General features: G+C 40.7%; 1 non-coding gene across 1 annotated transcript; it reads right to left on the bottom strand.

The window, feature by feature from the left end:
- Positions 1 to 331: 331 nt before the first annotated feature.
- Positions 332 to 405, bottom strand: TRNAI-AAU (transfer RNA isoleucine (anticodon AAU)). Its single transcript has one exon. It is a non-coding gene; the product is annotated as a tRNA-Ile (tRNA).
- Between the last annotated feature and the right edge of the window lie 23,587 nt (positions 406 to 23,992).

Genomic DNA, 23,992 nt, shown 5'->3' with positions numbered 1-23,992 from the left:
GCAATTATAACAGAGTCTATAATTTCCAATGTATTTCTATCATCTAAATTGGTTCACCTTTTTGGTATTCTTTGTTGAAAAGCATACTAAGGTAGGCTCAGGAGCAACAGTGAACTAATGAAAGATACTTGCTAATTGGTGGATGAACACATATGCCTTTGTCATTGGCTCACCAGATGTATTCAACAAGCTCCCCATAGTGCATTGCTGCTGCTTCAAAAGATACCAATAGAATAAAGCAAATTAATATGAAAAACCTGTTTTGCGGCGCAGTAGTAGGCAGTAGACACTGTTGCAGTTATACACCATATAAACCCAACTGTTAAAAACATGGCCCGTACGGGGATCGAACCCGCGACCTTGGCGTTATTAGCACCACGCTCTAACCAACTGAGCTAACCGGCCCTGATGTTATATAAAGCAAACTACAGAAAAAAAATTGGCAAAAATCACTGATTTATCTAAATCCATATTTTAACTTTTTAACTGCTGAGGAGAGAGAGAGGAAAGAAAGAAAAAGGGGAATAATAATGACAAAAGTTTGGACATAGGCTTAACCTGTGTTCCTATGCATAGAGTGTGTGGAATATACAATGTATATATACAATGACTTTAGTATATGAAAAAATGTTGATAATGGGTTAAGAAACCAGAGTCCACATTTAGTCCAGAATTTAGCAAGTTGAAGTGCATTTTCATTTCAAAGGTTTTTCTTTCCATGAACCTTTGAAATGATTCCATGTTGATATATATAATTTTATGTCGGTATAACCATATATTTCCCCGGTCTGTTATCCTTCAATGGACACTGTATGCCTCTGTTTTCTAAACCCCCCTCATGATTTTTACGACACCCCCTCCCTCCCGCCCTCCCTCTGCACTCAGACCTCTGTACTCAGACCTCTGCAACACATTCAGTCTTTTTAGCCTGTGTTTTAAGATATAATCTGTAAATCCCATCAAATTGGTCAGTATTGCTTCAGACTTGAAAAAGGAGGACATTCTTCTGAAAGCTTGTCATCTTATAAATGTAGTCCAATAAAAAAGTATCATTGCTCAATACATTTCTCTTATTATTTATTATCTAAATCTCTGGACTAACACAGCTACTCCAATCAACGTGTGTGTATGTATGTGTATATATATATATATATGCATGTATGTATGTATGTATGTGTATATGTATATATATATATATATATTTATTTTTATTTATTTTTACGTGGGATAAAACCACTGTTAATCATGCCAAAATAGAAGAGGCTCTTTAAAGGGACAGTCTACACCAGAATTGTTATTGTTTAAAAAGATAGATAATCCCTTTATTACCCATTCCCTAGTTTTGCATAACCAACACAGTTATATAAATACACTTTTTACCTCTGTGATTACCTTGTATCTAAGCCTCTGCAATCTGCCCCCTTATTTCAGTTTTTTTGACAGACATCCATTTTAGCCAATCAGAGCTGGCTCACTGAATCTCCACAGTGTTATCTATATGTCACACATTAACTAACACCCTCTAGTAGTGAAAAACTGTTAAAATGCCCTAAGAGAAGAGGCGGCCTTCAAGGGCTTAGACATTTGCATATGAACCTCCTAGGTTTTAGCTTTCAACTAAGAATACCAAGAGAACAAAGCAAAATTGGTGATAAAAGTAAATTGGAAAGGGGGCGGAGTTTGGCCACACACCAAGATGGCAGCTAGCTAGAGCAGCTCCTAGGCCCTGATCCCTCATGCTGGCAGATTTAAAAGATACAAGGAAGCTGAAAACCCATATATAGCATTCCCTAATTGCTGAAGCACCCACTGAGACCTGGCTTACAAAAGTAAAAAGAAATAAAGGGGAAATAACATCCACCACCATGATCCTGACCGCAGCTGAAACAGACACGGTTGCAGAGACACAAGAGTTCCGGAGCGGATCAGAGATTTCAACAGCGCTGCTGCGCAAAGAAGATATAAAGGCCACCCGCTATAACGATCTGGCGAGAGTGCTTAAGGAGAAGCCGTTGCACAAGAACTGAGGCCAAAAAGAGCTAAGTACCTGAGGAGCTGAGGCCCGGAAGCTGATATCCGCACGCAACTACTGCAGACGCAGGCAGCACACCCGCTGTAGGCCCCACTGTGTGACATCAATAACGGAGCGGAGCAGGAACACAGATTTGAAGAACAACCCAGCGGTTGTGCAGAGGTCAGGTCGACAAGCATAGTGCGGCCAGGAGCTGGGTAAGGCAGTTCAATATATGCATCAGAAATGATAGTGGGAGTGATGGAGTGGCACATGTATCATACAGTTTAGATACAAGCACTTAAGCCACTTTGAAGCCAGACACACAAGCGGAGTAAATTATTTATAATCACCGGACACTGAGCAGAAAGGTGAACAATAAACACTGTTGCCAGCAGAGACATTGAGACTGTCTGTGAGGTGATGCCGGACAAAAGAATAGCCAAAGCAGACACTAACCCCAAAACAAAAATAATGGATCACTACCTAAAAGTCACAGAGAGTGCGCCACACACTCTACCAGATCAATCACAAGAAATGCAGACAGTTTTAGAAAACAGGGAAACAAGCCCTGAAATTCAAGCGGTGACAGTAAAACAGTCAGAGATCACTAGAGATGACCTAAAGCAATTAGCATCTAAAGATGATATAAAGTCAGCCATGGCAGACATGCGCAGTATGTTTCAAGACATAAAGAGAGACATTAAGCGAATAGACAACAGGGTAGTGACACTGGAAGAAAGTCATGAGGTAGTCACACAGGATGTACAGCACTTATCACAACTTATTTATAACCAGGAAGAAACTATACAGAATCTGCTTGAAAAGGTAGAGGACCTCGATAATAGGGGGCGCAGAAACAACTTGCGCATCAGAGGTGTCCCTGAGAGTGTCCTCCCTACAGCGATACCTGGGTATCTGCAAGATTTATTTAGAACCCTCAAAGGGGACAACACGGCAGCAGAAGTTGTATTGAAAAGGGCACATTGAGCGCTAAGAGCGAAACCTTCGCCCAAAGCCCCGCCGAGGGACATAATCATCAAGTTCCTGAACCACCAGGATAAAGAGGAGGTGCTAAGACAAGCAAGACTGAAACCACAATTCACACACGCAGGGGTGCATATTCAAGTATACTCCGACCTCAGCCCAACTACCCTGCAAAAGAGAAGGGACTTACAGTTTATTACAACAGTCCTCAGAGACAAAGGCATTCCATATAGATGGGGATTCCCAGTCAGTATAAATGCCTCAAAGGGAGACAGGTCGGCAATATACAGAAACCCAGAAGATTTAGACCGATTCTGTGAAGCACTACAGATTAAAATTACACCACCAAAAGAACAGATCTCTCCAGACAAGAACGTCCCCCCGGAGAAAGTCACACAAAGAGGGGACATCCATAAAGAGAACTGGAAATGAGGACAGATTGCACCAAAGAGAGCGTACTTTCCTGGTACTCTGGACATAAAATCTAGCACGGACTGGGTAATGTTATACCGAATATATGTTTATGTTAATACAAGTTCTGATGGTTATATTGTTTGAACTTTTATGTGAAATGTTTAGTGAAGATAGGCATGGGGTGATTGATGCATTTTTTGGGCAGTCCCGCACAAATGATTTAAGTATGAGTAAAGATGTGGACTATAAAGAGACGGTGTAAAGGCGACAATTGCTCAAAAAGGATGACATGGCAAAGATCGAGTGGGGTTACCTCAGCCATATGTTTATGCTTATACATGTTCAAATTACTATACTGTTTAAATTTTTGTGGGATAAGATCGTTAAAGATAGACTCAGGATAGCAGGGGTATGTATCATAAGAAGTCAGTGCAATGTTGATATAGATTTGAATAGGCCATACTATACTTTGACTTCTGCAATATATTCAGACAGGCCGTACAAACTACTAACAGAGGGCCTGGAAAAAATTCTCTAGGTAATTAGCTAAAATTACTTATAAGATACAATCTATCTGGGAGTATGCTGGTTTATTTAGAATAAAGGTATAGAAATTGTATGTAGGGCACTACACAGTCTCCAGCTAACCATTTTATTAATGCTAAAGGGTTTATGTTAATTGACCACCTTACAGACAAAGTGACGACTGCATCTGCTCACAGATACGAATACGCACATAACGACATGGTAAACATGCAGAAATATAGTAAGCGAAAACTCTGATACCATTAAAGCTCAGGATGATTTGAGAAGGGACAGGCAGAATATATAAGGGAGCCATGCCCCCCAATACAGCTAACTCTAATTTACATCTTCCAGGGGTGGACAGATAGACTCTATAACCTAGGGGTTAATAAATATCAGAATGCCAGCATGGGGGTACAGGATATCACCCCTCACTTGTACTCTATTAAGCAAGTCAGTAACACCTTGTACAGCTTAAAACGCCAGAAATTTTGCTAATAATACCAGTCCTCAGGATTTGAATAAGCAGAGACAGCCGCCGAGTACTAGGCGGTCTTATATTTTATCCTACATATCTTGATACCCATCCGCTTGTGCTTAAAAGTCGTCTATACCTGACTAATAAGCTCTAATTAAACTAGAACACATGGAGCCGAGGGGGGAACCAGTAAAAGCCTGCACAATACGTCTCATATCTATTAATGCTAAGGGACTAAACAGCCCCGAAAAGAGGTCTGTAGCTTTTACAGAACTACACAGACAGAAGGGCGACATATTGTATGTACAGGAGACCCATTTCAAAAGGGGGAGGGAACCGAAAAAAATCAACACACGATTTCATAACCAGTTTCTTGCTTCAGGCCCTACAAAGACAGAGGGAGTGGGCATACTAATAAACAACCACACCCAATTCCAACCAACACACATCGAGAAGGACAGGGAGGGGAGGTACATCCTTGTAGTGGGCAGATTATTCAATAGACATTGGCTAATGTGTACCTGCCTAATCAGAGACAACATATCACATTGAAAACAGTTATACAAAAGATTTTGGAGATAGGCAAGGGAGAAGTAATACTAGAAGGGGACTTTAACACTCCCCTAGACCCAACAATAGACACTTCAAACGGCACTTCTAGTGTCCCTAAAAAGGTTCGGAGGTCCATAACCACACAATTGCAGCAACTCTTATTAAAGGATACTTGGAGAGTATCACACCCCACAAAGAGGGATTTTACATTTTACTCTCACCAGCACCAGACATATTCAAGAATAGATCTCATTCTAACAGACCCAACATTGCTTTCGCAAGTCATACACACAGATATCCTACCGATCTCATGGTCGGACCACTCGCCGGTGATATGCGATTTCACCTGGCCGGAGAAACCGACAACGTCTTTTATTTGGCGTCTAGACGAGAGCTTATTGAAAAATCCTTTAGCCATCATAGAAATCGTTAGAGAACTAGAGGAGTATTTCAAAATAAACAAATCAGAACGAAGTAGGCCCAGTATGGTGTGGGAGGCTCACAAGGCAGTGATCAGAGGGGTTATGATAAAGCTTAGAGCGCAACAATGTAGGCAGGACAGACAGCACTATAACTCGCTACAAGCACAATTAGCCTACTGGGAAAAAGAACACAAAAAAGACACCACTTCAATAGATATAAAAGACTCTCTGTTAGCAGTAAGAACGGAACTTCAGAAGGTGCAAGTTAAAGAGGCACAACAAAAGGCTCTATACTTAAAACAGCACTATTTTGAATACGGCAATAAGCCAGGTGCCTCACTAGCAAAAACTCTTAAGAGGCAACGGTTCAAAACGTACATCACAAGTATCAAAGATAAACATGGGTCAAAGCATGAGGATAGCAAAGGGATAGCGGAGACATTAAGACAATACTATTCCACGCTATATAATCTAAAAAACACAGTCAAACAACCTCTGCCAGACACACCAGACAGGGACAGGGAGAGTGAGATGGAGAATTTTGTAAAGGATATAGAGGTACCGCGAATAAGCATAGAGGAAGCGAGGGCAATGGAAGTGCCAATAACGCATTCTGAAATCTTGAAAGCAATAAAAGACACCCCAGGGGGAAAAAGCCCTGGGCCAGATGGGTTTGGGATAGCTTACTACAAGCAATTTGCGCAGATCCTAATCCCGCATTTAGCAGACATGTACAATGTGCTCCAGGGTGACGGGGGGTTCTCCCAAAACCTTTTAGAGGCACATATCACAGTCCTCCCTAAGCCGGGCAAGGCCCCTGATAGTCCAAAAAACTTCGCCCAATCTCCCTGCTTAACGTTGATGTTAAGATATATGCGAAGATACTGGCCACTCGCATAAATAAGGTGCTCCCAGAATTAATTAATTCGGATCAAGTGGGGTTCGTCCCTGGCAGGTAGGCGAGGGACAACACCCTGAAGGTGTTACAACTGATATCATATGCAAAACATAAAAAAATTCCGATGACATTGACCTCAGCAGATGCGGAAAAGGCCTTTGACAGGGTGAGCTGGGCATTTGTGCGGTTCGCCCTGTCAAAAATGGGTTTTAGCTCATTATTTGTAAAAATTATATTTTCCTTGTATACAGCCTCATCAGCCAAGATTAAAGTTAACGGCCTTTTATCCGAGAGCTTCTCCATTGCGAATGGTACTAGGCAAGGGTGTCCCCTCTCGCCAATACTCTTCGCAATTTCGATAGAGCTTTTAGCCCTCAAGCTCCGAGTAGACCCACAAGTTACAGGTATAACCCTAGATAACACGGAACACAAATTAGCCCTGTATGCGGACGACCTCTTTCTGACGCTCACAAACTCTACAACATCACTACCGCGGGCATTGGAGATAATTCAGGAATACGGAGTTTACTCCAATTTCCAATTGAATGTCTCCAAATCGGAGGTGCTAAATATAAATGCGGAGGAAGAAGATATATCCCAACTAATGACCCTCTGTCCATTACGAGGCAAACATCCATGATGAAATACCTAGGCGTACAACTCTCAGGAGATGCAAACATTTTATTTGAGGCCAATTATAAACAACTAGAGAAATCAGTAGTTAATGATCTATCTAATTGGAAAACTAAAAAATTATCATGGATGGGCAGAATCAGTGTCATAAAGATGACTATCCTCCCTAGGATACTTTATATCCTGCAGACTTTATCAATCTCACTCCCGCCAGAATTTATAGTGAAACTCCAGACAGATATTGAAACGTACATCTGGGGCGGTGTGAGGCAGAGGGTTAACAGGCAAACCATGTACATGAGAAGGGAGGAGGTAGGATTGGGGGTCCCGAGTATCCAGACTTACAGGCATGCTATAATGCTACAAAGGATAGTGGAGTGGAGTGCCAATGATAGTACTAAACACTGGATACAGGTGGATAGGGCAATTATGCACATTAACAATATGGGGTGCCTTGCATGGACATTGAGAAAGGATCGCCCACGGCTCATAGAAGAGTTTCCTCTCCTTAAAGAGCAATTTGTGACATGGGATAGAATGATTCACACACAAACACATATCTCTTCGCATATATCCCCTATGACACCGTTCTTAAACAATCCAGCTCTCCCGTTATGTGTAGTGAGGCACTACTCACAATTTTGCATATCACTTAACAAAATAAAATAAAAAAGTGGGAGGACATAAGAGATACGGAAACTCACTTGACTTGGCTGGCACATGCTCAGATCACGCACTTTGTTACCACACACAAAGCAAAAGACTCCTTATTACGACAACCAACCAACTTTGAAAAGTTATGTGTTGCTGGGCGTCCTCGAGCACATCTGATCTCCATCCTTTATAAGACACTCCAGTCGCCAAATAACGAACACCTCCCGACATACACTGAGGCATGGGGAAGGGATCTAGGTACAGAACTGACACCCGACATTTGGAAACACATATTTATTAGCAATAAAACTGCCTCTATCTCAGCACATAGTACAAGAATCAAATCTGAAATACCTTACAAGGTGGTATCTTACACCAAAAAGGCTAAAAACGATTTACCCCACCACATCGGGTAGATGTTGGAGGGGCTGTGCAACTGAGGGCACCATCATACATATATGGTGGGAATGCCCAAAAATTCAGGAATTCTGGGTGGAAGTAGTAGCACGAATTTGCAACACATTAGAAACCATAGTCCCACGAGACCCCAAACTGCTCCTTCTCTCGGGCCTGCCCCGATTTAAACTCAAGGCGAAAAACAAACTCCTTCTAACAATGCTGAGCAGCGCAAAGCTTTTAATCCCCCGGTACTGGAAAACCACGACATCCCCCACTGTACAGGAATGGGAAAAACAAGTAGATACAATATTACAACTAGAACGGTACTATTATGTTAAAAACGGCTCAGTAGAGACACATGAAATGATGCTACAAATCTGGAAACCGACCTAGATACATACACCAGTAGAAACAACATAGACTCTTGGGCCTCCCCCTTCCCTCTTCCCCCCCCCCTCCTTGTCTGACATGGGGATGCAGCGGTTCCAACCACAGGCATAGCATTCTACCCCTCTTCCTCCCAAACCATAGGGCCCCTCTGTTTAGAATATATAAGATATGTTAGGAAGAGAATTGAGGGACAGATAGTGCAACACCATGGGAGATAAGAGGGGACATGGGGAGCCAGGGACGGGAACCTGGATTCCCCACAAATAGAAATAGTGACTGGGGCGCAACTGATGGTATCAACATTTATGTTTCAATGATAAACTTGAATGGTGTATAGTTCCACGGACTGGTATGAGACTTCATGATAGACTGGTTCTCTTTGCAAATGTACAAGGATTTGTCAAAACCTAAAGCATTATGTTATATTTTGTTGTATTGCAATATTTCTTTTTTATGATGTAAAGTTTACCGATATCTCAATAAAGCTTTTGAAAAGGAAAAAAAAAAAAAAGTAAATTGGAAAATAGTTTAACATTACATTCTCTATCTGAATCATGAAAGTTTATTTTGGACTAGACTGTCCCTTTAAAGCACATATCATCATTTCCTAGTTTATCATATAGTGTAAAGTTACAATAATAACTCAAATTACGTTCTGAAACACTAAAAACATCTAGAACCCTGAGATCACATTGCACTTTGTGAGAATCATATTTTACTTGTGCACACATTTTAAACGTTAAATACAATTTTGCTATATTAATAGAAAATTTTGATTATATGTAAATGCTGCCAAATTCTGTAGTGCTGATTTTTGTTAGTATTACATAAAGGACATAAAACCCATAACAAAAATTGCAAATATGGAAGAATTAATAATAATAAAAAACATTAGTATTCCTCATAGGGATGTATTTTCAGTCTTATAAAAGGGACAGTCTACTTGAAAATCTTTATTGTTTAAAAAAAAATAGATAATTGGAGACTTTCGGAAAGGGGCGGGGCAGAGCAGATGCTGTGTCGCAGCTTCGCACTCTCCACTGAGATACACCACCCGTACATCGCAGCTTTCTTGGTCGACCAGGACTGGGTTGACCCGGATCCGGTCCCACAGGTTCTGTGCATCCAAGGTCCATAAGGCAGCGCAACGCTGACGGGGCTGCAGCGGCTTCTTTACCCGACAGAGAGGGGTTTCCTAGCACCAACCGAGGAGTTGCCGGTGGCAGAGAACTTCGGCCTGATACTCCTACTCAGCGGGCGGGGGGCGGGCAATTGCCACGGCTCCCAGAAGCAACTACTTAACCTGGCTCAGGGTATAAGGTACTCTTTTCCTAATAACACCTGATAAGTTGCCAGCCAGGTACACAAGAATATGAAAAGCCGACAACTACATAATGATATATGACTCTATGGCTCATCTATACCAGCTTTAGCATAAAGAAAGTTTGTTTTGAAATTTAACAAGCGGATTGGATGATTATTCCAGACATTACTTTTCTTCATTAAGCAATAAGTGGAGTTAATAAGGGCTGCACTTTTATTACAGCATCTGAGTGTGTGTGCACATTCTACTCCCAGGACCCAATCGGGTAGGAGTTAAGCCCCATTCACAGTGCCCATATTTTCCTTACGCTTAAGAACGAAGGTCCGATTCGTACAAATGTGCTAACTATACTCTATCCTAGTCCCTGCATTTGCTCCCAGAACCCACATCGTGTAGAAGCAAGTTAACCTGGTATCTACGTGATAAAGAGGACTGAACACGGGCTGTCCTCTGTATGTAAGCAATTGATTGTGCACCTATGTACCTCTCCCAAGACCCCACAGGGTTGGAGTTAACCCCTGAAGACAGTGCCTCCACCTTGTCTCACAAGGGACTTTCACACTACTTTGGATAAGTGTTTGTCATCTATTTCTACAGGCACGAGAACATCTCCCATAACCCACATTGGGTAGGAGTATTTATATCAGGCCAATACCAATAACACAATTGGGAGCAGCAACCTGATTGTGGCCAGTAACTTGGACTATAAGTATCTCAGTATGCAGTCACAATGAACGTACTATCTAATAAGGACTGACACTAGTTACAAAAAGAGGAAGTTATTGGCTGTATTATATTATTCACCCAAATAACGTTAACTCCATGGATATAGTAATATATGAGCAAGGGTCCTAAAAACTTCAATCCTGATTTAGGTTACAAGTTTTTTGCCTTTGTATGTTATTTATGGGTTTATGATTTAAGTGCTTTTGGGCTGTATGTACGATATGTACCAATTGAAATTCCCTCTAAACGTGTCTTTTTAAGTTAATATCAAGACACAAGATACTAAGGATATACTCACATAAGGTTGTTAATATTAGTTAATGCTATTTTATTTTTTTTCTTCTTGGAATTTGAGACCTAATATACATGCCATCAAGGTGAACTATATATTTATTGAAAGGTCAACCATACTATACTGGGTGGGAAGATACTGATTAGAATAAAAATTCTGTATTTTTAATATGTACCATTGAGGTTACAACTAGACTTGTCTGTTTGAGTTAGCAATAATATACTGCTGTTATGTTAGCATAAAGTTGTAGATGCTGACCACACTATTAGGTGGAACTTGAGACTTATTTAAACTAGAAATATATACACACTGATAGTTTGACTTTGTGTCATCTAGTAGGACAACCTTATTTAGAGTACTAAACTATCTCTAAAACTTCCTAAACTAATTTGAGTCACCTCAAATCACCTTTAAATTTTGTGGACCTTAAGGGTACTCTTATGCTGTTTAACCTTAGGACAAACAGAACATTTACACCACAGATAAGGTGATAATTCACTTAGAGAACTTTTGGGTTCTCTTTAAATTACACTGTCTAGAATCTTGACACTTGTTTTTTCCCTCAGACATTATAGATCAGCAATACACTATTTTCCCCACAATTTTCACTGTTTATATTAGATTACTTTCTTCTGAATCACATTTACCTGGCATCACACCAGCAGTTTTGCTCACTTACTGTTGCTGAACACTACAAAAGGATTGCACATAGACCATTCACTCCCCCAGTTAGACTGCTATTAACACACGCACATCTACGCTGGGCCTCTCTTTCAGTGTAGAACTTTTTCCTCACTTTTTCACCTTATCCGTACTTCCAATCTGAGACACATATGGAAATATTAATTTCACAAAATAAAAATAATTTCCCTGACATGCTGTTGAAACCAAGGGATAAGAAAGGCAATAAGTTAATTCACCAGAGCTTAGAAATTACACGCGTGGTGAGACTAAATGTTAACATGGTTGAGTTAGTCAACCAGATCTCTAAGGCAATGACACCTCAACTAGATACTATGAAACACGAAATTAAGCAAGAAATACATAGTTTAACTAACGAAGTAAGACAATTTGCCATAAGGATAGCGGAAGTTGAGGATAGAGTTTCTGATATCAAAGATAGACTTAACTTGCAAGAACATTCTAATACAGCCCATGCTAGTGACATTGCAAACCTTAAAGCTAAAATAGAAGACCTAGAAGATAGGTCTAGACGTAATAATATCAGATTCATCGGCCTACCCGAATCAACTGAATATCAGGGTCTTTTGTGTTTTATAAGTACTAAACTGCCACAATTATTGGGAATTAACTCCAGCACACTTCCAGTGCAGATTGAATGTGTACACAGAACTGGGGTGATGTGCAAAAACCCAGATGGTTCCAATAAACCTAGCCCAATTGTTCTAAAATGTAAAAATTTCCAAGATAAAGTTAACCATCTCAGGCATTACAGGAAAATGAATTCCTTTCTGGTTGAACAACATAGGATCCTGATATTCCAAGATTATTCCAGTGAGACCCTTGCCAGAAGGAAACAGATGTCCCCATACTGTTCCAAGCTTATTAAAGCTAACTTTGATGTTAGAATGTTATATCCGGCAAAATTAATTTTAAGAAAAGATGGGTCCTCCAAAATGCTAAGTTATATTGGAGAGGCACGAGCTTTCTGTAAAGCATAGGGAATTGATTAATAGTGTCTATATTCTATTAAGCTATTGATTTTCTATGTATAATGAAGGATTTTACTTTACATTTGTTATATTTGATGGTTTGTCTGATTTGTTGTATTTGATATTGCTGTTTGATGGTTGGAGTGATCTCCTCTTTTCAATTCTGTATTATTAGTCAGGATGGCACATGAAGAGGGTTTTTATATTTTTTGTTATTTAGTTTTCCGGGGTTTTTTTCTCTTTATTTTTTATTTTATTTTAATACATATATGTTTAGATGGCAATAGATGCACTAAAAATACTATCATGGAACATAGGAGGAATTACCTCCCCTATCAAAAGAAAGGCTATTATTAAACAACTTGGTTCATATAATCCTGACATTGTGATGCTTCAAGAAACCCATTTGAAGGAATCAGAATATGATAAATTAAAAATGAAATGGGTAGGAGAGGTTATTGCTGTGCCAGGTAATGATAGGAAGAAGGGAGTGGCAATCTTGTTCAGTAAACACACTAATTATGAAATATTGACCATAGAAAACGACCCAGAAGGCCGATTTCAGATTATAAGACTAATAATTAATAAAACAACTCTTATTTTATGTAACATTTATGGCCCGAACATTGTAGACCATACATTTTGGGATAACTTGGTTGGGAAATTAATGGTCTACAAAGGACAGAATTTAATAATAGCGGGTGATCTAAATTTAACCCCAATTCCCCAACTTGATAGACTGGGTAGTAAAAATGTCATAAAAAAAAACAGATTGCAAGATGTGTATCTTACAAAAATCTTGTTATAGATTGGGTTCTAAAGACATATGGCGGATACAAAATCCAGATCTTAAGGTGTTCTCCTGCATGTCACTGGGTCATCAATCATTGTCTAGAATAGATAGGTTTTTGGTCGCAGATGTTTTGCTTGGATTGGATTTAAAGGCGAATATTTTTTATATAGTCCTATCAGACCACGCCATTATTTCTCTAGACTTCAAAACTACAGCATTTCAAACACAGGGTAATAACTCTCTCTTTTTTCCAACACATTTATTGCATAACTTTAAATTCCAAAACTGGCTAAAATTAAAATGGGAGAAATACTATGGTTTTAATCAAGCATATCTAGAGAAAACAGAAATATTCTGGGAATCAGCGAAAGCACATTTATGTTATCTTAAAAAAAGGCTAAACAGAAGGAAATTCAATTATCAAATATGCTTAGGAATGCCTATAGTGCCTTTGTCTCAATCCAGGTAGGGTACGGTGGGCTCAATAGATTAACGCTAAAACTCAAAGAGATATTTTTTTGAAACAGAAATCTGTTCAAGATAATTTAAGACAAAAAGCACTATATGGGGGCCATGTGGGCAGGTCTGCTAAATATCTAGCAAGAATTACAAAACATAAGACAAAGAAGGCAATTGCAGTCATTAAACAGGAGGAAGATAGATACACTAAAAATTAGGATATTAAACAGGCCTTTTTTTCCCTTTTCCAAGATTTATATACATTACCGCCTGATATAGAGCAGAAAAGGACTTTTTGGGCAAACATGAAGCTACCCCAGTTACCCCAAGATGTTATAGATACTTTAAATATGACAATTTCTATTCAATAAATGCTTGATGCCATTAATTCAGCAAAGCTAAACAAAGCCCCAGGTCCAGACTGTTTGCCTGCTGAATTCTACAGAATTCTACAAGAATCAATTATACCTATCCTTCATAAGCTATTGAATGTCTATTATTCTCTTACACCATATTGCTCCAAAAATTTTGCAGCGTCAAATATCTCATTAATATTGAAAAAGAACAAAGACCCTGAAACACTATCTGCTTACAGTACAGACCAATGTCTTTTTTAAATACCTATTACAAATTATTAACATCAATTATAGCTAAAAGATTAAAACCCCATCTAGGTAAAATTATACATAATAACCAAGTAGGATTTATGTCTGGCAGGAACCCCGTCACAAAATGTGCGTAAGACCATGATCGTATTGGATTTTTTTTTTTATAAATTTTAAAAAAGTATCAAAAGTTAACAGATTTGGCTCTTCTGACTGTAGACACATAAAAAGATTCAGTGGGCAATTTCATAGTTTTGTTAAATTAATTTACAGTAGACCAATATCTTCAATTATTGTTAATAGATCAGTTACTGACCCTTTCCTCCTTCAGAGAGGGACACGCCAGGGATGTCCATTATCACCACTCCTGTTTAATATTTCACTAGAACCATTGGCAGTTATATTACGTCAGCACTTAGAAGGTATTCAGCTAGGTAGTCAAAATATTGTTTTATCTCTCTATGCGGATGACCTGCTATTATTCCTAAATAACTTAGGGAGAAGTCTTCCAATATTATTACAAGATATTCAAATATTTGGCTCTATATCAGGATATAAAATTAATCTATCTAAATCCGAATTAATGTGGATAAGGAAACCTTTAAAAACACATTAATCATCCATTTAGAGAAAGTACTAAGATTAATTTTTTGGGAATAATTCTGAGCAGGAATCCGCAGGATTGGTACGATCTAAATATGCTTAACTTTTTTATAAATAGCAAAAGTATGTTGGATAGTTGGATGAAATTGTCAATTAACCTCACAGCACGTATTATGCTGATTAAAACCATACTATTCCCAAAACTACTATATTTATTACAGAATAGTCCAATATTATTGCAGAAAAATGACATCGACAAATTTAAACAGTATTGCACCAGATTTATATAGAAAGGTGCTAATATAGCTGAGGGTCTGGCATTCCCAAATATTAAATATTATAATTTAACAACACTACTTAAAGTTGCTATTGATTGGATCACAGAAAATTAATATGTTTCGTCCCGCCAATGTGAACCTGATCTAATTGCCCCATTTGACTTAAAGGCCATGTTGCATTTTCTAATTCCCCAACTACTCGCCAATGTTTATAACTTAATAATAACCTTTAGGAACATAATAATAGCCTGGCAGAGATCAATCTAACTCCATTTGTCACAGAATTTTTACCAATTAGAGGTAACCCTGGTTTCTCTTGCAAGGTGTATCCAGTCCACGGATTCATCCTTTACTTGTGGGATATTCTCATTCCCTACAGGAAGTGGCAAAGAGAGCACACAGCAGAGCTGTCCATATAGCTCCCCCTCTAGCTCCACCCCCCAGTCATTCTCTTTGCCGGCTCTAAGCACTAGGGTCTCTCTCGGGAGGGTAAAGTGAATGTGGTGTTAGAATTGTAGTTTTATTATCTTCAATCAAAAGTTTGTTATTTTAAATCGTACCGGTTTGTACTATTTACTCTCCAGCAGAAAAGTGATGAAGATTTCTGCTGAGAGGAAAATGATTTTAGCATGTTGTAACTAAAATCCACTGCTGTTCCCACACAGGACTGAGGAGTACCAGAAAACTTCAGTTGGGGGGAACAGTTTGCAGGGTGATCTGCAATAAGGTATGTTCAGTCATTTATTTCTAGACAAGACTGAGATAATGCTAGAAGAGACTGACAATAATTTTTCCTTAGCTAAACAATTGATTGCCCTTAATAAGTGTCAACCAGTATATTAGCCCTATTATGTAAGCATTCAATTCCTTACTAAGTCTGTGAACATAGCTTACCCTCCCCTCATGGGGAGGGTAAGCTATGTTCACAGACTTAGTAAGGAATTGAATGCTTACATAATAGGGCTAATATACTGGTTGACACTTATTAAGGGCAATCGATTGTTTAGCTAAGGAAAAATCGTTTTGCAAGACACTTTGAAAGCCCTTTTGGGTTCTTTCTGGGGTTATTACCCACATGGCTGTTTTTTATTCACTTAGGAGTGATTTAGTAGGCCTCACAACTCCGGAGTAGAGTGGGAGGGGCCTAATTTCTTCTGTTAAGTGTGATCAGTCCACGGGTCATCATTACTTCTGGGATATTAACTCCTCCCCAACAGGAAGTGCAAGAGGATTCACCCAGCAGAGCTGCATATAGCTCCTCCCCTCTACGTCACTCCCAGTCATTCTCTTGCACCCAACGACTAGATAGGAGGTGTGAGAGGGCTATGGTGATTATACTTAGTTTTATATCTTCAATCAAAAGTTTGTTATTTTAAAATAGCACCGGAGTGTGTTATTACCTCTCTGGCAGAGTTTGAAGAAGAATCTACCAGAGTTTTTGCTATGATTTTAGCCGGAGTAGTTAAGATCATATTGCTGTTTCTCGGCCATCTGAGGAGAGGTAAACTTCAGATCAGGGGACAGCGGGCAGATGAATCTGCATAGAGGTATGTAGCAGCTTTTATTTTCTGACAATGGAATTGATGAGAAAATCCTGCCATACCGATATAATGTCATGTATGTATACTTTACACTTCAGTATTCTGGGGAATGGTACTTCACTAGAATTACACTGTAAGAAGTACATTAAGCTGTTTAATAACTAGAAATTATGTTTAACGTTTTTGCTGGAATGTAAAATCGTTTTCATTTGCTGAGGTACTGAGTGAATAAATGTTTGGGCACCATTTTTCCACTTGGCAGTTGCTTAATCTTTTTCTGACAGTTTCTGTTCTCTCTCACTGCTGTGTGTGAGGGGGAAGGGCCGTTTTTTTGGCGCCTTTTCTATGCATCAGTTATTTCAGTCAGCAGCTCATTGTATTTCCTGCATGATCCGGTTCATCTCTACAGAACTCAGGGGTCTTCAAACTTATTTTGAGGGAGGTAATTTCTCTCAGCAGAGCTGTGAGAATTATAGTTGACTGTGATAAAAAACGTTTATTCTGTAATTGTTTCCTGCTTTCAGAATTTGTTATCTTTGCTATTGGGATTAAACCTTTGCTAAAGTTGTGTTGTTTACAAGGATTGAGGCTATAACTGTTTCAATTTATTAATTTTCAACTGTCATAGATTTTCTGTGCTTCTTAAAGGCACAGTACGTTTTTAATATTATTCTAATTGAATTGTATTCTAAGTTGCAAGTTTATTTGCTAGTGTGTTAAACATGTCTGATTCAGAGGAAGATACCTGTGTCATTTGTTGCAATGCCAAAGTGGAGCCCAATAGAAATTTATGTACTAACTGTATTGATGCTACTTTAAATAAAAGTCAATCTGTACAAATTGAACAAATTTCACCAAACAACGAGGGGAGAGTTATGCCGACTAACTCGCCTCACGTGCCAGTACCTGCATCTCCCGCTCGGGAGGTGCGTGATATTGTAGCGCCGAGTACATCTGGCCGGCCATTACAAATCACATTACAGGATATGGCTTCTGTTATGACTGAAGTTTTGGCTAAATTACCAGAACTAAGAGGTAAGCGTGATCACTCTGGGGTGAGAACAGAGTGCGCTGATAATATTAGGGCCATGTCAGATACTGCGTCACAGGTTGCAGAACATGAGGACGGAGAACTTCATTCTGTGGGTGACGGTTCTGATCCAAACAGACTGGATTCAGATATTTCAAATTTTAAATTTAAACTGGAAAACCTCCGTGTATTACTAGGGGAGGTGTTAGCGGCTCTGAATGATTGTAACACAGTTGCAATACCAGAGAAAATGTGTAGGTTGGATAAATATTTTGCGGTACCGACGAGTACTGAGGTTTTTCCTATACCTAAGAGAATTACTGAAATTGTTTCTAAGGAGTGGGATAGACCCGGTGTGCCGTTCTCACCCCCTCCGATATTTAGAAAAATGTTTCCAATAGACGCCACCACACGGGACTTATGGCAAGCGGTCCCTAAGGTAGAGGGAGCAGTTTCTACTTTAGCTAAGCATACCACTATCCCGGTGGAGGATAGCTGTGCTTTTTCAGATCCAATGGATAAAAAATTAGAGGGTTACCTTAAGAAAATGTTTGTTCAACAAGGTTTTATATTGCAACCCCTTGCATGCATTGCGCCGATCACGGCTGCAGCGGCGTTCTGGATTGAGTCTCTGGAAGAGAACATTAGTTCAGCTACTCTGGACGACATTACGGACAGGCTTAGAGTCCTTAAACTAGCTAATTCATTCATTTCGGAGGCCGTAGTACATCTAACTAAACTTACGGCGAAGAATTCAGGATTCGCCATTCAGGCACGCAGGGCGCTGTGGCTAAAATCCTGGTCAGCTGATGTTACTTCTAAGTCTAAATTGCTTAATATACCTTTCAAAGGGCAGACCTTATTCGGGCCCGGGTTGAAAGAGATTATCGCTGACATTACAGGAGGTAAAGGCCATGCCCTGCCTCAGGACAAAGCCAAAACCAAGACTAGACAGTCTAATTTTCGTTCCTTTCGTAATTTCAAAGCAGGAGCAGCATCAACTTCCTCTGCACCAAAACAGGAAGGAGCTGTTGCTCGCTACAGACAAGGCTGGAAACCTAACCAGTCCTGGAACAAGGGCAAGCAGACCAGGAAACCTACTGCTGCCCCTAAAACGGCATGAATTGAGGGCCCCCGATCCGGGATCGGATCTAGTGGGGGGCAGGCTTTCTCTCTTCGCCCAGGCTTGGGCAAGAGATGTCCAGGATCCCTGGGCGCTAGAAATAATATCTCAGGGATACCTTCTGGACTTCAAATACTCTCCTCCAAGAGAGAGATTTCATCTGTCAAGGTTGTCAACAATCCAGACAAAGAAAGAGGCGTTTCTACGCTGCGTACAAGAGCTCTTGTTAATGGGAGTAATCCACCCAGTTCCACGATCGGAACAGGGACAGGGGTTTTACTCAAATCTGTTTGTGGTTCCCAAAAAAGAGGGAACTTTCAGACCAATCCTGGACTTAAAGATCCTAAACAAGTTCCTAAGAGTTCCATCGTTCAAGATGGAGACTATTCGGACAATTTTACCTATGATCCAAGAGGGTCAGTACATGACCACTGTAGATTTAAAAGATGCTTACCTTCACATACCGATTCACAAAGATCATTACCGGTACCTAAGGTTTGCCTTCCTAGACAGGCATTACCAGTTTGTAGCTCTTCCATTCGGATTGGCTACAGCTCCAAGAATCTTCACAAAGGTTCTGGGTGCTCTTCTGGCGGTACTAAGACCGCGGGGAATCTCGGTAGCTCCATACCTAGACGACATTCTGATTCAAGCTTCAAGCTTTCAAACTGCCAAGTCTCATACAGAGTTAGTACTGGCATTTCTAAGGTCACATGGATGGAAGGTGAACGAAAAGAAAAGTTCACTCGTTCCACTCACAAGAGTTCCCTTCCTGGGGATTCTTATAGATTCTGTAAAAATGAAGATTTACCTGACAGAGGACAGGTTAACAAGACTTCAAAGTGCTTGCCGCACCCTTCATTCCATTCAACACCCGTCAGTGGCTCAATGCATGGAGGTAATCGGCTTAATGGTAGCGGCAATGGACATAGTACCCTTTGCACGCCTACACCTCAGACCACTGCAACTGTGCATGCTAAGTCAGTGGAATGGGGATTACTCAGACTTATCCCCTTCTCTGAATCTGGATCAAGAGACCAGAAATTCTCTTCTTTGGTGGCTTTCTCGGCCACATCTGTCCAGGGGGATGCCATTCAGCAGACCAGACTGGACAATTGTAACAACAGACGCCAGCCTTCTAGGTTGGGGTGCCGTCTGGAATTCTCTGAAGGCTCAGGGACAATGGAGTCAGGAGGAGAGTCTCCTGCCAATAAACATTCTGGAATTGAGAGCAGTTCTCAATGCCCTCCTGGCTTGGCCCCAGTTGACAACGCGGAGTTTCATCAGGTTTCAGTCGGACAACATCACGACTGTAGCTTACATCAACCATCAGGGAGGGACGCGAAGCTCCCTAGCTATGTTGGAAGTATCAAAGATAATTCGCTGGGCAGAGTCTCACTCTTGCCACCTGTCAGCAATCCACATCCCGGGAGTGGAGAACTGGGAGGCGGATTTCATAAGTCGTCAGACTTTTCATCCGGGGGAGTGGGAACTTCATCCGGAGGTCTTTGCCCAAATACTTCGACGTTGGGGCAAACCAGAGATAGATCTCATGGCGTCTCGACAGAACGCCAAGCTTCCTCGTTATGGGTCCAGATCCAGGGATCCAGAAGCAGTCCTGATAGATGCCCTGACAGCACCTTGGGACTTCAGGATGGCTTACGTGTTTCCACCCTTCCCGATGCTTCCTCGATTGATTGCCAGAATCAAACAAGAGAGAGCATCAGTGATTCTAATAGCACCTGCGTGGCCACGCAGGACTTGGTATGCAGATCTGGTGGACATGTCATCCTGTCCACCTTGGTCTCTACCTCTGAAACAGGACCTTCTGATACAGGGTCCCTTCAAACATCAAAGTCTAACTTCTCTGAAGCTGACTGCTTGGAAATTGAACGCTTGATTTTATCAAGACGTGGGTTTTCTGAGTCAGTTATTGATACCTTAATACAGGCTAGGAAACCTGTTACCAGAAAGATTTACCATAAGATATGGCGTAAATACCTATATTGGTGTGAATCCAAAGGTTACTCTTGGAGTAAGGTTAGGATTCCTAGGATATTGTCTTTTCTACAAGAAGGTTTAGAAAAGGGTTTATCCGCTAGTTCATTAAAGGGACAGATCTCAGCTCTGTCCATTCTGTTACACAAACGTCTGTCAGAAGTTCCTGACGTCCAGGCTTTTTGTCAGGCTTTGGCCAGGATTAAGCCTGTGTTTAAAACGGTTGCTCCACCATGGAGTTTAAACCTTGTTCTTAATGTTTTACAGGGCGTTCCGTTTGAACCCCTTCATTCCATTGATATAAAGTTGTTATCTTGGAAAGTTCTATTTTTAATGGCTATTTCCTCGGCTCGAAGAGTCTCTGAGTTATCAGCCTTACATTGTGATTCTCCTTATTTGATTTTTCATTCGGATAAGGTAGTTCTGCGTACTAAACCTGGGTTCTTACCTAAGGTAGTTACTAACAGGAATATCAATCAAGAGATTGTTGTTCCTTCTTTATGCCCAAATCCTTCTTCGAAGAAGGAACGTCTACTGCACAACCTGGATGTAGTCCGTGCTCTAAAATTTTACTTACAGGCAACTAAGGAATTTCGACAAACATCTTCTCTGTTTGTCGTTTACTCTGGGCAGAGGAGAGGTCAAAAAGCTTCTGCTACCTCTCTTTCTTTTTGGCTTCGTAGCATAATTCGTTTAGCTTATGAGACTGCTGGACAGCAGCCTCCTGAAAGGATTACAGCTCATTCCACTAGAGCTGTGGCTTCTACTTGGGCCTTTAAGAATGAGGCCTCTGTTGAACAGATTTGCAAGGCTGCAACTTGGTCTTCGCTTCATACTTTTTCCAAATTTTACAAATTTGACACTTTTGCTTCATCGGAGGCTATTTTTGGGAGAAAGGTTCTTCAGGCAGTGGTTCCTTCTGTATAAAGAGCCTGCCTATCCCTCCCGTCATCCGTGTACTTTTGCTTTGGTATTGGTATCCCAGAAGTAATGATGACCCGTGGACTGATCACACTTAACAGAAGAAAACATAATTTATGCTTACCTGATAAATTCCTTTCTTCTGTAGTGTGATCAGTCCACGGCCCGCCCTGTTTTAAGGCAGGTAAATATTTTTTAATTTATACTCCAGTCACCACTTCACCCTTGGCTTTTCCTTTCTCGTTGGTCCTTGGTCGAATGACTGGGAGTGACGTAGAGGGGAGGAGCTATATGCAGCTCTGCTGGGTGAATCCTCTTGCACTTCCTGTTGGGGAGGAGTTAATATCCCAGAAGTAATGATGACCCGTGGACTGATCACACTACAGAAGAAAGGAATTTATCAGGTAAGCATAAATTATGTTTTTGCGCCTCAGATGCGCACTTAGAATTGCAGAGAAGTTCATGCTGCTTCACATGGAAGGTCCTGCTGCTGTTTGAGGGCTTTAAATAAGCTATATTCCCCCAAATCTGATCCCTAAGGGCAGGTAGGGCCACAGCAAGGCTGTTGGAAGGTGCTGTAGTAATTTTAACCGGGTGTTGGCTTTAAGCTGCTCCGGTTTGGGCATTAAGGGGTTAATCGTTCTGCAACTTGTGGTGCAATCTTATTAAGGCTTTAGGTACATACTGTGAAAATTTCAAAAGGATTGCTGCATTTTTCACTGTTTTGTAAAATTGTGTGCTCTTTTTATCTCTTAAAGGCACAGTAACATTTTTTCAAATTGTGTTTTTTATTTGATTAAAGTGATTTCCAAGCCTGTTTGTGTATACTACTAGTCTGTTAAACATGTCTGACACTAAGGAAAATCCTTGTTCAATGTGTTTAGAAGCCATGGTGGAACCCCCTCTCAGATTGTGTCCCACTTGTACTGATATGTCTATACACTTTAAAGATCATATTGTTGCACTTAAGAATGTGGCCCAAGATGATTCTCAGACTGAAGGTAACAAGGGTAGCCCGTCTGCCTCTCACCAAGTGTCACAACCAGTTACGCCCGTGCAAGCGACGCCTAGTACCTCTAGTGCGTCTAACCCTTTTACATTACAAGACTTAGCGGCAGTCATAGCGGCAGGATAATTCTCTTACAGCCTTCTTATCTAAACTGCCCGTGTTACCTGCAAAGCGTGATAGCTCCGTTTTAAGAACAGATTATGAGCATTCTGACGCTTTGGTAGCCGTATCCGATATACCCTCACAACGCTCTGAAGTGGGAGCGAGGGATTTGATGTCTGAGGGAGAAGTCTCTGATTCAGGAAGGGTTCCTCCTCAGACAGATTCAGATACATTGGCTTTTAAATTTAAACTAGAACACCTCCGCGTTTTGCTTAGGGAGGTATTAGCTACTCTGGATGACTGCGACCCTTTGGTGATCCCAGAGAAATTGTGTAAAATGGACAAGTACCTAGAGGTCCCTGTTTACACGGATGCGTTTCCGGTCCCTAAGAGGATTGCGGATATCGTTACTAGGGAGTGGGATAGACCAGGTGTTCCCTTTGTTCCCCCTCCTGTTTTTAAGAAAATGTTCCCCATATCTGACCCTGTGCGGGACTCGTGGCAGACGGTCCTTAAGGTGGAGGGGGCTGTTTCTTCACTTGCTAAACGCACAACCATACCAATTGAAGACAGTTGTGCTTTCAAAGACCCTATGGATAAGAAGTTAGAGGGTTTACTTAAGAAATTTTTTGTTCAACAAGGTTTTCTTCTCCAGCCTATTGCCTGCATTATTCCTGTAACTACTGCAGCCGCTTTCTGGTTTGAGGCGCTGGAAGACTCGCTCCAGACGGAGACCTCATATGAGGAAATTATGGATAGAATTAAGGCTCTAAAGCTAGCTAATTCTTTTATCACTGACGCCGCTTTCCAAATAGATAAGTTAGCAGCAAAAAATTCAGGTTTCGCCATTTTGGCGCGCAGGGCGCTATGGCTAAAGTCCTGGTCGGCCAATGTGTCGTCTAAATCCAAGCTTTTGAACATCCCTTTCAAAGGAAAGACCCTCTTCGGGCCTGAATTGAAAGAGATTATTTCAGAAATCACCGGGGGAAAAGGCCATGCTCTCCCTCAGGACAAGTCCTTTAAGACAAAAAACAAAGCTAATTTTCGTTCCTTTCGTAATTTCAGGAACGGCCCCGCTTCATCCTCTCCGGCTGCAAAGCAAGAGGGTAATGCTTCACAGCCCAAGGCAACTTGGAAACCTTACCAGGGCTG

The sequence above is a fragment of the Bombina bombina genome, chromosome 2 (genome assembly GCF_027579735.1).
Source record: "Bombina bombina isolate aBomBom1 chromosome 2, aBomBom1.pri, whole genome shotgun sequence".
Classification (NCBI taxonomy): Eukaryota; Metazoa; Chordata; class Amphibia; order Anura; family Bombinatoridae; genus Bombina; species Bombina bombina.
This window is presented reverse-complemented; position numbering and strand designations above follow the sequence as displayed.